Raw genomic sequence first — 15,000 nt, 5'->3', positions numbered from 1 at the left:
GGCTCAGCCGCCGATATCCCCCCCCCCCCCCCAACCCCCCCACTAGATCTTGAGTGGTGGTCTGGACGCTAGTCATTCGGATGAGACGATAACCCGAGGTCTCGTGTGCAGCATGCACTTAGCGCACGTAAAAGAACCCACGGCAACAAAAGGGTTGTCCCTGGCAAGATTCTGTAGAAAAATCCACTTCGATAGGAAAAAAAAAGGTGGCGCTGTAGTATAGCGACGCGCTCTCCCTTGGGAGAACAGCCCGAATTTCACACAGAGAAATCTGTTGTGATAAAAAGAAATACAAATACAGAATGATTGCTGCGCCATCCAGTTCTGAAATTCTTCTGATTGTCTTCTTCTCCTCCTCCTCCTCCTTCTCCTCCTTCTTCTTCTTCGTTCGTGGGTTGCAACTCACTCGCTCACTCTTATGCACGAGTGGCCTTATACGTTTACGGCCGTTTTGTAACCCCGCTATGAAGGCGGCTAAACTCCGTTTTTGGCGGTGTGCATGCTGCGTATGTTCTTTTTTTTTTTCCCCCCCCCCATAACCCACCGAACGCTGACATGGATTGTGGGATCTTTAACGTGCGCATGTGTATACACACGAAGGGGTTTCAGGAACTAGCAGGTGTGCACATCTGTTGTCCTTGGAGATTATAAAAGCCTCCACTCTTTACTAGTAACCCACCAGACACCGTGACCGGGATTTGAACCAAGGCCCCTCAGATTTGAAAAAAAAAACCCAACGCTTTAACGACTCGGCTGTTGCCCTCGTGAAATTCTACTCTTAATTCCAAGGCTCCTATGCTGTCCACTCCTTCTCACTCCATCATGACTGTCTTCATCATGAGCGTATTTCTGTCCCTCTTGATTTGTGAGGAAACCAGTCGCACGAGGCTGGGGGACAGGAAGGACTCCTTTCCTTGGCTTGGTCAGACGAGAAAGGACTCCACGAGTTTCTGTCTTCCTTGGTGCAATCTGTTTTATATGCTTGGGGTAAGACCTCAAGTGATCGATGAGACCCCAAACTGCCAAGAGATTCACTATGGGTCTCTCCTTGGTGCAATCTATCTGCGTTAAAAAAAAAAAAAGGAGAAAAAAACCCCAAAAAACCCCAAAAACATTGGACAGTGGGCGGCTTTGTCCAGAAGAAATATATATGCTATGGCGGTATTTTTAAGGAACGATAGAAGTTTGGTTGTGTGCTAGAAAATGAAGTGTGTTGGCTGGTTTGTTTGTTTGCTAGTTTCGGTTTACTTGTTGTTGTTGGCTTCCTTTGATTCTGAGAGAGAGACAGTTTGAAAGGAAAATGGAGTCATGTAAGTAATAAGAAGTAGACGAAAAGAGAGAGGGGATAGGTAGACGGGTAGAGTGGCCACAATACTACTTGCTGAATAATTCGGAACTTGCTGTGAGTTCACTTTGAAGAGATGCGTTCTTACAATCTCATTGTGAAAGTGGGAGACAAGAGTCTCTGCTTTTGGTGCCATGTTCCTTTCCAATAATTATGATAATAATAGTAATGATAATAATAATGAGATGAAGAAATGAAAACGTTTCTGCTTTCAGTGCCATGTTACTTGTGTAAAAAAAAAAACAAAAACAAACCCAGACAGATTAACAAACGGGGGGGAAAAATCGGCAGTCAGTAAATACACATGCCCACTCTCACGTGCGGAAAACTCTGACAGTTCACTGTCAGTTGTTGAGCAGCATTTCGTCTCCAGTTGAAATATTTGTCCATGTCATTTAAAAAAAATAAAAACAACGAACACACACAAAAAACCCAACCAAAAAAAAAAAAAAAAAAAAAAAAAAAAAAAAAAAAAAAATCTCATGAGCTCGAGTTACTCTCCCTGCCTCCATCTTCATTTCCTCGTCTTTCGCTATGCATCCTGAGCGCAGTGTCACCCACACTTTTAAATCAAAACTGTCCTAACTTCGTTTATTTCTTAATAAAGCAGCATTTATGACTTTATCAATAAAGGATTCGATCGCATGTACCCGTATACCGAGCCGTAGAAAGTGTTGTTTTTTGTTGTTGTTTTTTTAATCATAAATGCATAAACCAACAAAATCGCTATATAAACTCTCTCTCTCTCTCTCTTCTGTCCTGTCTCTCTTTCAGACAAGGTTGTGACTGACCTGCTACTCAAATGGTAGCCAAGTCCATGCAACCCAAACCAGTGTGTGGACTTTTGTCCAAGCCAAAACCCATTACCAAACTGAGCCAGTCCAAACAAAGCCGAACGACATGAAACGGAAACTAAGTAAACCTCACTCCTAACTCGGTTGCTCCACCTTGTAGCCTTCTCCTCTGTGTGTGTGTGTGTGTGTGTGTGTGTGTGTGTCTGTGTCTGTGTGTCTCTCTGTCTGTCTCCGTCTGTCTCTGTCTCTCTCTCTTTGTCTGTGTGTGTGTGTGTGTGTTGTTTTTCTTATATGATCATGTGTATGTACCCCTTCATGAGGGGCAATGGCCTGTACATGGATGAATGATCCGTATCCGTATCCGTCTCTGTCTGTCTGTCTCTCTCTCTCAAGAGGGTCAAGTCTATGTACAGTCTGATTTTGTGTGATTCTATACACTACAAATATTATGATGCCACCTCCCACACCTACTTCCCGCTCCCCTGGTTTTGAATTGCGGATCATGAAAGTTTCATTCGTTCGTTCGTTTTCTGTCACTCTTTGCCTGTCTGTCTGTCTGTCTGTCTGTCTCTTCCTCTCTCTCTCTCTCTCTCTCTCTCTCTCTCTCTCTCTCTCTCTCTCTCTCTCTCGCCCCGTATCTCTGTCTCTGTCTTGTATGATTTAAGAGTACAGCACATACCATTGAAATATTTCAAGTTCCCAAGTCAGTTTAGATTGTCGATGCTTATGGCATCAGCGCATGAACAAACTATTTGAAACCTATCAATTCATCTGTATAAACCGTTTAAGCTCCGATCAGTTCTTATGTCGTAGTGTATCTGAGCACGACGTAAATGCGGACAACGTGTACAATTTTAACTGAGTGCTATTAATCAAGCATGTAAGAGATACTATTTAGCGTGTATTATATATTTAATATTTAGGCGCATAAATGCCCATCAGATACAGGCATGTTCCATTGTGTGTATTATGTATTACTAAGGTGAGGGTATAGTACTTAAAGAAGGTATGTCCTACTAGCTGAACGTACGTCATTTTACAATGCACGATGCGCTGTCTATGAAGAATTTGTGACACCCTTTCATAAGGGCCAATGGCCTATAAACGAATAAACCATTAATTCATTTATTCTGTCTCTGTTTCTGTCTGTCGGTCTCTCTCTGTTCGTGCGTTTCTCGCTGTCTCCGCCATTCTCACTCTCGTTCCAGTTCCTTCTCTCGATAAAAGCCGCCCTCTCCCGAACAAAAGACCAAAGAAAAAAAAAAAAAAGAAGAATACGACGATTGTCATCTAAACTTTTTTTTTTTGTTTCGAGTCAGCAACTTTTCTTTTCAGTGCACGGTTTCTCTTCTTTTCTTTGAGTCTTGCAGACTGGAACTGACTACAGAGGAAGTGAAAGCAAGCTGGCAGGTCACCAGACAGAAGATCCAGGTCAATTTCTGAAACTCAAACCCCGTGCTGTTGTGGATCGTTTGGCAATGAAGCTTTTTTTTTTCTTTTTTTTTTGCAGGCAAAGTTGGAAACTAAGCGATTAGATAGGTATCACTGTCGAGATGGCATTATAGAGGCCGAAATACATAGAGAAAGAGAAGGGGGGGTGTAGGGGGGGGGGGGGGAGAGGGATGTGGGTGTGGGTGTGGGTGTGGTGGACGGGGAGAAAGTGGAGATGGTAGTGGTGGGGGAAGGTGTGCTCCTAAGAAATCAGTGTGGGATTGACAGATGATGCCACATTGTCTGGATAAAGGTTCCTGTTGCCTTCCCCAAACAGCACCCCCCCAAACAGCACCCCCCCCCCCCCAAAAAGCACCACAAAGCAGTGTAAGCCGAATCAATCCTCCTCCTCCTCCTCCTCCTCCTCCTCCTCCTCCTCCTCCTCCTCCTCCACCTTCTTCTTTTCGATCAGTAGAAGGACACCCCAGTCTCCGCGAAGAAGGCAGCTGTACGCTGCAGGTCCTCCACACAGCCGTAGAGCTTCCGAATCGATCCAGACTTATATGTTTGGAATCGATCCAAACCAAACCATTCCAATCCAGACCAGATCAAAATCGAAACCAAAATGACACCAACCTACACCACTCAGAGTTTCAGTTTCAGTTTCAGTAGCTCAAGGAGGCGTCACTGCGTTCGGACAAAACCATATACGCTACACCACATCTGCCAAGCAGATGCCTGACCAGCAGCGTAACCCAACGCGCTTAAACATAAATGGCCCGCATGGGGGTCGAACCCACGACCTCCGCGTTATCAGCACGGCGCTCTAACCAACTGAGCTAACGGGCCACTCGAACCACTCAGAACCACGAACGAGTTGCGTTTGGTGGTTTTCAGAAACAAGAACATACCCAACATGCACACCCCCTGGAAACGGAGTATGGCTGCCTACATGGAGGGGTAAATAAACAAAAACGGTCGTACGCGTAAAATGTTACGTGTGTGTCTTGAGTGTGTATGTGTGTGTGTGTGTGCGTGCCTGAAACCTGATCGTACGCGTAAAATGTTACATGTGTGTCTGAGTGTGTAAGTAATGTTGCAAAGATGAGCAACGTTGTGTGATCTATCCTGAGGTTTAATACCAGAAAAATACTGTCATCATTTATGTTGTGTTTCATATAGTTTGTGTCCCGTTTCCGATAGTTATGTTATTTTAATTGTTTATGTTTATTTTTGGTGTAAAACACTATTGCTGTTATACAATATCCTCCATGCCCCCAAAAGGGATGAAAGCATTAAATATTCTTGATTCTATTGATTCTCTCGTGTGCGTGCCTGAAATCTGATTAAATGACACAGGAAACGAATGATGAGCGCCCAATGGCAGCCGTCAGTCGGCTCAACCCAGGCTGGCAGCCTTGCTGTGCAAATGACCCCGGGTTTGTAAAGCGCTTAGAGCTTGGTCTCCGACCGAGGACAGGCACTGTTTAAGTATCCATATTATCAGTCAAATGAACTGTCAGGTGACGGGCGCAATAGCCGAGTGGTTAAAGCGTTGGACTGTCAATCTGAGGGTCCCGGGTTCGAATCACGGTGACGGCGCCTGGTGGGTAAAGGGTGGAGATTTTTACGATCTCCCAGGTCAACATATGTGCAGACCTGCTAGTGCCTGAACCCCCTTCGTGTGTATATGCAAGCAGAAGATCAAATACGCACGTTAAATATCCTGTAATCCATGTCAGCGTTCGGTGGGTTATGGAAACAAGAACATACCCAGCATGCACACCCCCGAAAACGGAGTATGGCTGCCTACATGGCGGGGTAAAAACGGTCATACACGTAAAAGCCCACTCGTGTGCATACGAGTGAACGCAGAAGAAGAAGAAGAACTGTCAGGTATGCAAACGTAATAAAAATAAAAACAACATCGGGCAAGTGTGAAATGAACGAGTTACATTGATCCCCCCCCCCCCCCACCCCCCCAAAAAAAAGGAAAAAGAAAGTTGAAGACAAATAGAGACACGGACGGTGAGGAGAACCTAGGAAATGGTACTTTGATGATAAGATTGAAAAAACAACAACAAAGCAATCACAAAAAACAAAAAAACAAAAAAAAAAACGGACGCCGAGAAAGTTGTTCCGGCAAGAGGGAGACGCGTTATTTCAAAACGACGAAGACGACGGAAAATGTTCAGACTTATCGCGCTCGCGTGCGAACATGTGTGTGCGTCGAGTGTCATGTTTTCTGATAAGGAACGTGACGCTAAGAGCTGAGACATTGTTTGTTGTTGTCGTTGGTGGTGGTGGTGGTGGTGATGGTGGTGGTTTCTTCATAATTATGTTCGCCATCACATTGCGAGAGCAGTTCTCACAGAACGTGCCAGGAGGTTTCTGAGAGTTCTGTGAGCAGGAGGATTGCAACACTCTCTGCTCGTCGTCTGTCTGTCTCTCTGTGTGTCTGTCTGTGTGCCTGTGTGTCTGTGTATCTCTCTCTCTCTCTCTCTCTCTCTCTCTCTCTATATATATATATATATATGTATGTATGTATGTATGTATATCTATGTGTGTGTGTGTGCGTGCGTGCGTGCGTGCGTGCTTGCGTGTGTGTGCGTGCGTGCGTGTGTGTGTGTGTGTGTGTGGGGGGGTGAGTGGGGGGGGGGGGGGGGGGTGTTTTGTGATTTTGAATTTTCCTATCTTCTGATATTATGGTTGGACGTAAACAAAAATTAGATTGGATGCCAATCCACTCTCGACATTATGGGAAAAAAAAATCAGGCGTTCTCTCTCTGTCTTTGCGTGTCTGACTGCCTGTTTTCTCTCTCTTTCTCTCTCTCTCTGTCTCTCTCTGTCTCTCTCTCTCTCTCTCTCTCTCTCTCTCTCTCTCTCTCTCTCTCACCCTCTCTTTGATTATGTCATCTCTACCTTTCTGTGCCTATCCCACACTCTGATTCACTTTCTCTCCCCCCCCCTCCCCCCCCCCACCGCCCCCACCGCACCACACCCCACCCCTAACCCACCCCCGAAAAAATGAATGAATGGCACTCTCTTTTTTTTTTTTTTACAAACAACTTTTTTTTCTTCTTTTTTTTTTTTTCCTCTGTGCAAGTTTTCCTTTCTTTGAATGGGAAAGTCCCGCAAACTGGAACAAACAGTACATGGGGACAAACAGGCAGCCGGTGTGTCGCCAGTGAAAAGATCAAAGAAGGACCCCCTTCCATCTTTTTTTTTTTTTTTTTTTTTAGTCGGCTTTCAGACATCAAACCTGTCACTGTCTCCATGCTGCCATCTTCAACAAAAGGAGGGAAACGCGCAGAGGGGGAAAAAAGAAAAAGAAGAAAGTGCACATCAGTGGGGCGGCCATTGCACGCAGGAGCAAAAGAGCCATCTCCCATCTTTGGAACTCAAAATATCTTCTTTCTTTTTTTTGCGGGAGAAGCAGGAAGTACTGATTAGTAAGTAGTATTTGTATTTGTATTTCTTTTTTATCACAACAGATTTCTCTGTGTGAAATTCGGGCTGCTCTCCCCTGGGAGAGCGCGTCGCTATAATACTCCGCCACCCTTTTTTTTTGTGTGTGTGTGTGTGTGTGTATTTTTTTTCCTGCGTGCTGTTTTATTTGTTTTTCCTATCGAAGTGGGCTTTTTCTACAGAATTTTGCCAGGAACAACCCCTTTGTTGCCGTGGGTTCTTTTACGTGCGCTAAGTGCACGAAGCACACGGGACCTCGGTTTATCGTCTCATCCGAATGACTAGCGTCCAGACCACCACTCAAGGTCTAGTGGAGGGGGAGAAAATATTGGCGATCGATCCAACATGAGCCACATCAGTCCAAAACAAACCTCAGTGCCAATGAATCCAATCCATCCCATACCAAACTAGAGACCGAAGCTGAAATAGAAATGAAATCAAATCGGAGTGGACAATTCAGAACAATAAATGATGTGTCTGGGATGCAAACGTAATAAAACACCACCACCACCAACAACAACAACAATGATAATGATAATAGTATTTATATAGCGCTTAATCTTATGCAGAGACAAATCTAAGCGCTTTCACACCAGTCATTCACACGCATGCATAACTCTAGAACTGAAGAAACTGAAGACAAGGAAGAGGCAGGGGAGGGAGGCTATCTTGTGAAGAGGTGAGTTTTAAGGCCAGACTTGAAAGACGCAACAGACTTGAAAAAACGCAAGACATACGTACAACAACCTAGAGACAGAGAATAGACTGAGAAATGGAGGCAGGAACAGATATTTCGGAAAGTGGTGCTGAAGAATAAATTAAAAAGACGAGGAAGTTGCTTGGAATGGAAAAGACTTGCTGTTTCATAGACTGACACTGTGTGTCCACACTTTGTGTGAGTCTGTGAAAGTGTGGTTTTCTTTTCAGTGCTAAAAAAGATATTGGACCTCGTCACACATGATGCCTTGTTTGATTTCAAGTGGGATGCTCTTTCGCAAAAATAATGCTTTTGATAAAGCTATGTTTGCAATGATTTACACGGATGCAAATAGTGCGAGATAAAAGGTTAACCCCTACATTCAGACTTGATAAAATCGTGCCTGTGTTGTGGAGGGTACACTGACAATATATATTCATTGAATCATTTTAGCCCTAAGTACCAGGACAAATATGAACACGTGTCCACACAGCATCTCACCTCTAGGGATGCGCTTCTAACCTCGCTTTGACAATTTGGATATCGTCATCGGTGCCATTGATGGCTTTTCCAAATAATGAAACAAGCCTCCTTGGACATTCCAGACATCTATTGTAAGCTTCGACCAGGATGTTTACAAAGCTAGACACCACCAGTTTTCTTGTTTATAAAGCTTTATACCCAGAGTTCTGTCAGACTTATTCTTCTTTCACTAATGCTTTTTTACGAACAGTTTAAATCGAAAAAAGGTGTGGAAGCTGCTGTGTGCTACCCGTTCACTGCAAGCTCCCCTTTCGCTAAACATCTTCCTTCCGACAGTTTTATTTATACAGCTGAACTAACTGTCCTGGTTCTGGGTCTGAAACGGGGTTCACCAATCTCACTTCAACAGTGTTATATTCTTTTTGTGATTCACTGACTGCTCTTAAGGCCAATGCCTGTCGAAATATCAACTCACTCAGTACGGCCAGTCCTCTCTTCTCCTCTACACAGACCCCTCGGATGTCCAGTGGGTGTCTGAATGACCCAACCTTTAGCTTCCGTCGTCAGAATTGTGGTGTTCTTTGTCAACATTCACGTCTTCAGTATAAGAGCCTTCCGCTTGCAATATTTTGATGATGGTAATTGGGGTGAAACGCTGTTAACGTCGTCTCTTTCACCGTTCGTATGGAGACAGTTAATCATCCTATGCTGGTTGAGTTCCACGAAGTGCATGTAATTCTTAATACATAAGGTTATGCCATATTGTTTTTTCCAGACTGGACTCCAGGTCTTGTGGGCATTCGCAGCAACGAAAGTGTGTTGATGGACTCACCATGAATGCCATCAATCAGGAACTGTTCCGCAGTTGCGGGTGCAATAGCCGAGTGGTTAAAGCGCTGGACTTTCAATCTGAGGGTCCTGGGTTCGAATCTCGGTGCGCCTGGTGGGTAAAGGGTGGAGATTTTTTCCGATCTCCCAGGTCAACATATGTGCAGACCTGCTAGTGCCTGAACCCCCTTCGTGTGCATGCGCACGCAGAAGATCAAATACGCACGTTAAAGATCCTGTAATCCATGTCAGCGTTCGGTGGGTTATGGAAACAAGAATATACCCAGCATGCACACCCCCAAGAACGGAGTATGGCTGCCTACATGGCGGGGTAAATAAATAAAAACGGTCATACACGTAAAATGTTACATGTCTGTCTGAATGTGTATGCGTGTGCGTCTGAAATCTGATTAAATGACACAGGAAACGAATGATGAGCACCCAGTGGCAGCCGTCAGTCGGCTGTACCCAGGTAGGCAGCCTGTGGTGCAAATGTCCCCGTGTATGTAAAGCGCTTAGAGCTTGGTCTCTGACCGAGGATAGGCGCTATATAAGTATCCACATCAATCAACAATACTGTTTACAAACATGAAACCCGGGGTTCAGTCCTGTGTGAACCACTTCTGGGTAAGAGGAGTGGGGCTTGCAGACAGAGAAGAAGTTGTTTCGGATCCATCCTGACTTCAGGAAACTCCTTCCGTTCTAAGAATCAGGAAAAGGACAGAGGGAACCGTCCTCTGCAGGCTCCTAGGCTCCTTGCAGGTCATTCTTCTCTGACACATTCATTTGTCTTGAAAGGTGAAGAAGCTCCGTTGTGTGTGCCATACCTCTCAGCCTCTCAGCACAAAACACCTCTTCTGATTGACTGCTGGGACCTACATGAGATCAGGCACAACTATTTTTTTACAACTAGTTCAATGGAGATATTGTTCTGTGATGTTCCCCCCCGGATACTCCTTTTTCAGCTCCTGAGGGAAATCAGTTTACGTGGAATGAGCGTGATTTGGGTGAATTGGTCTTTTTAAAATCTTGTTCAAGTTGATCTTTAAACATAGTTTGTGGCTTTCTCCCACTGCCTTTGAGAGCTGACAGTTGTTAATCAGCCTTTAAATGAACCCCCCTTTGCGATGGGCTGGTCAATAAAGAACGTGATAAACGTTTTATTTTTGTATTTATTTTTTCACCCGATCCCGATGCAGCAAGTTCTAAGCAGACCATCGCTTTGCAGTTACCAGGGAAACCGTTTTCCCAACAGCTTTGTCATGTGTGTTGTGGGTGATAAATTTCCTGCTCACATTCATTCACATATTTGCCAACCCCCCTCGTCCTTTCTCCCGCGCCTTTCCTCCCTCCTCAGTTTGTGTCACCAAAATCTGTGTACAACTATTGCCGACTGTTGTCAGTAAAGCGAAGGCAGTTTAATTGTGTCAAAATTTGTCGGATTGTCACATTTAATTTGATTTTCAACTTACCGTTTAGTTTTACTCTTCAGTCTAGTGTCCCTAGTTTTACCTTTATTCTCGCTATCGTTTGCTGTGTTAGTCTTTCCCCCATACCCCCAGTTCCTCAACGAGTCGGCTTATATCAGAAAGATTGACATAAGCTTACAGCCGGACCAACAGCATAGTGATACCTGTATGATCAATGGTTTCTCCAGTGCGATTACAGCTTAGTCTTTTGTGACGAACTAGGACTCTCAAACTAGGAGGTAAGATTGCGCTGGCTCTCAGTGCTCAAACTTAGGGTCTAGCTGGCTCCTGGGGGATCATCACAATGCCGATTGTCCTAAAGCCCACCTAGCCGAGAGAGTGGCGGAGGTGTATCCTGGGCAAGACACTATGCCTCTATAATCAAATCCTAGCCCAGATAGTCGGGACAGCATTCGCTTCTTCTGCTGTCCTGATGATCATCGTCGGACACGAGTTACTGTCATTACAAATTCCGAATAAGGGGTGAAAGGTATTGCGAATAAGGGGTGAAAGGTATTGCGAATAAGGGTGAAAGGTATTGCGAATAAGGGGTGAAAGGTATTGCGAATAAGGGTGAAAGGTATTGCGAATAAGGGGTGAAAGGTATTGCGAATAAGGGGTGAAAGGTATTGGGGTGAAAGGTATTGCGAATAAGGGTGAAAGGTATTGCGAATAAGGGGTGAAAGGTATTGCGAATAAGGGGTGAACGAAACTAAAATTCAATGTTCCATATACCTGGGCACTGAAGGTTTTTATTTTATTTTTTATTTCGTTTTTTTTTTTGTGTTTTTTTATATACAGCGAATACCACACTTAAAGCAGAAACTGTTGTGTTCTACATTGCTCAGAACCTGGTTACACGTGGAAACGAAACGTGGACTGACCGACGCTGAAGTAATCGGCCTTGGAACAACAATTTTGAGAACGTGATGGCGGTCTGATCACTTCGGGTTGGGCCTGAGACTAGGGGTGGGAGTTAGGGGTGGCGGGAGGGGGTGGGGGGGGGGGGGGGGGGGGGGGTAAATGGGGGAGTAAGGAAGGAAGAAGTGTTGAGAAACTAAAGGAGATGGATGGGAGGGTTGAGAGATAGGAGGGGTGGATGGATGGGAGGAGAAAGGATGTGTGTGTGTGTGGTAGGGGTCGGTGTGTGTGTGGGTGGGTGGGGTCATGTGGCCTGTGTCCAATGCGTTGCATCCGTTGTTGTACAGAGCGAGTCAGGATTACGGAAAGTATAATGTTAGAATATTTTTTGCTGTTGTTGTCGTCGTCGTCGTTGCTTTTGCTGCTAATTTAGGCTGCCTTTCTCGTTTGATTCAGTATCAGATTATGTTCTGCCGCAGTGATATTCTTCCTCATTAATTCGATTATTTTCTTGTCTTCTGTTCGTCTCTCTGTCTGTCTGTTCATCTGTCTGTCTGTCTGCCTGTCTCCCCCTCTCTCTCTCTTTCTGTCTCTCTCTCTCTCCCTCTCTATCTCTTTCCCTCTCCCACTTTTTCTCACCCCCACACACGCGCGCGTACGTACACACACACGCACTCACACACACACACACACACACACACACACACACACACACACACACACACACACACACCATGACACACGCCTTTAACAAGACAACAATACTTGATATCTATACAAATTCGCTGATGGAAAGATAATGCTTATGCAGCCTGCCATTTTGACCTGCGCTGCACACACCCTACACCAGCGAACGGTCAAAACGCGTGTACTTTGATCCTCCAACTGTCCAATGAATGTATCGGCCATCGCCCTAACAGACAGTCAAAAGTGCACTGCGGCCTACATACCCATAGATGGTGGGTGAGGTGGAGGGAGGGGGTGGGTGGTAAGAATGGGGCAGGGCTTACGTAACCCAAACAACAAGCGAAAGAAAAACAACACAACACAACCACCACCACCACAAAAACAAACAAACAAACCAACTAGTTTATGAGCCAATGAATAAATATTGAACATTGCCGGGGGTCTTGGCAAGCCGGCTGCAAAGTTTATGTCACCTCTATCTAAATAGACAACACATCTACGCTTGACGCTCAGCGCGTGCATGCATGCCACGAGCCCACACTCGCTCCGCACGCTCTTTTTTTTTTTTTTTTTTTTTTTTTTCTTTTTTTTCTTTTTTTTTTAACTATATCTGAATCTTCTTGTAGGGTCAACACACGGCTAATATATATATATATATATATATATATATATATATATATATATATATCAGACATTGGCACGAGCTTACAGCAAGGCCAACAGCTAAAGTTGAGAGCTGTATGATCAATGGTTTCTCCACTAAAATGGGAATTCATTTAACAGCTAAGACTTTTTGTTGAAGGACAACGACTCTCAAACTGAGTTAGGAGGCAAGATTTGCACTGGGTCTCTAGTGATGCCGCAGCCTTGGGGGGGGGATACGCCGACTGTCTTACACAAAGTGCTCTTAAGAGGCCGAGAGAGTTGGGGGGGGGGGATGTTCCTGTGGCAAGACACTATCCAATTTTCGCCTAAATAGTCAGGGCAGTAGAAGTTGTCTCCTCTGCTTTTCCTGTGCTCATAGTCTCACTCTCCTTGTGTCTCCCTAACCGCCCACCTGTACAGTGTAGAAGCGGACTTATATATAAATATTAGCAATGTCTTCTGTTCTGCATGAGAAAGAGTGATAAGATTTGCCCAAGCTTGTAAGAGTTTGACATGCGATGGACAAAAAAAAAAAAGGGTTTATGACACAAAAAGGTATTGCAAGCAAACCTGTCAAAACAAAAACCTGAATGCAGATACAAATCCTAGTAGTTTACAGAAGTCTATATACATTTTTTTTCTCGCTGATGAATAAAAAAACACCAAAAAAACAAATTTCGTTTCGAGGAAATGCTGACAAAATCCTTGAAACACACACACACACACACACACACACACACACACACACACACACACACACACACACACACACACACACACACACACACACACACACACACACACACACACACACACACACACACACACACACACACACACACACATATATGTATACATATATGCTATATAGAATGTATACTATGCATAATCATATAACACATACTATATTATACTATATATGAATGCACACACACACACACACACACACACACACACACACACACACACACACACACACACACACACACACACACACACACACACACACATTGGTGTGTGTGTATGGATGTATAAGTCATCAATCAAGCTTGAACGATGCCAGCAGAATTGTGCTGTTTTTTCATGCGTCGTCTCTGACGTGGAACGAAACCAAAGAATCTGTTTTACACAGAGAGACCAAGCCCCTAAACAGCAGATACCCAGCAGGACTTCCCCACTCTTAACTCACGCCCCAAAACCAGCCAGTGTCGGAGAGGTAGAGAGAAGGATGGGGGTGGGGGGTGGGGGTGGGAGAGAGGGATAGAAATGGGGGTTGGGGTGTGGGGTGGGGGAGGGATAGAAATGGGGGGTGGGGGAGTGGGGTGGGGTGAGGGATAGAAATGAGAGTGGGGGAGTGGGGTGGCGGAGGGATAGAAATGGGAGTGGGGGATAGGGGTGGGGGAGGGATAGAAATGGAGTGGGGGAGTGGGGTGGGGGAGGGATAGAAATGAGAGTGGGGGAGTGGGGTGGGGGGAGGGATAGAAATCGGAGTGGGGGAGTGGGGTGGGGGAGGGATAGAAATGAGAGTGGGGGAGTGGGGTGGGGGGAGGGATAGAAATGAGAGTGGGGGAGTGGGGTGGGGGAGGGATAGAAATGGGAGTGGGGATAGGGGTGGGGGAGGGATATAAATGGGAGTGGGGGAGTGGGGTTGGGGAGGGATAGAAATGGGAGTGGGGGAGTGGGGTGGGGGGAGGGATAGAAATGGGAGTGGGGGAGTGGGGTGGGGGAGGGATAGAAATGGGAGTGGGGATTGGGGTGGGGGAGGGATAGAAATGGGAGTGGGGATTGGGGTGGGGGAGGGATAGAAATGAGAGTGGGGATTGGGGTGGGGGAGGGATAGAAATGGGAGTGTGGGAGTGGGGTGGGGGAGGGATAGAAATGAGAGTGGGGGAGTGGGGTGGGGGAGGGATAGAAATGAGAGTGGGGGAGTCGGGTGGGGGAGGGATAGAAATGAGAGTGGGGGGAGTGGGGTGGGGGAGGGATAGAAATGGGAGTGGGGGAGTGGGGTGGGGGAGGGATAGAAATGGGAGTGGGGGAGTGGGATGGGGGAGGGATAGAAATGGGAGTGGGGGAGTGGGATGGGGGAGGGATAGAAATGGGAGTGGGGGAGTGGGGTGGGGGAGGGATAGAAATGGGAGTGGGGGAGTGGGATGGGGGAGGGATAGAAATGAGAGTGGGGGAGTGGGGTGGGAGAGAGGGATAGAAATGGGGGTTGGGGTGTGGGGTGGGGGAGGGATAGAAATGGGAGTGGGGGAGTGGGGTGGGGGAGGGATAGAAATGAGAGTGGGGGAG

General features: G+C 45.8%; 1 protein-coding gene and 1 non-coding gene across 2 annotated transcripts in view; both read right to left on the bottom strand.

The window, feature by feature from the left end:
• Positions 1 to 15,000, bottom strand: part of LOC143281576 (uncharacterized) — a 473,846-nt gene that overhangs the window by 78,227 nt on the left and 380,619 nt on the right. The window lies entirely within an intron of this gene.
• On the bottom strand, positions 4,346 to 4,419 carry Trnai-gau (transfer RNA isoleucine (anticodon GAU)). Its single transcript has one exon. It is a non-coding gene; the product is annotated as a tRNA-Ile (tRNA).

This window comes from Babylonia areolata, chromosome 4, assembly GCF_041734735.1.
Source record: "Babylonia areolata isolate BAREFJ2019XMU chromosome 4, ASM4173473v1, whole genome shotgun sequence".
Taxonomy (NCBI): Eukaryota; Metazoa; Mollusca; class Gastropoda; order Neogastropoda; family Buccinidae; genus Babylonia; species Babylonia areolata.
Note: the sequence above shows the minus strand (reverse complement) of the source record. Positions and strands in the feature narration are given on the sequence as shown.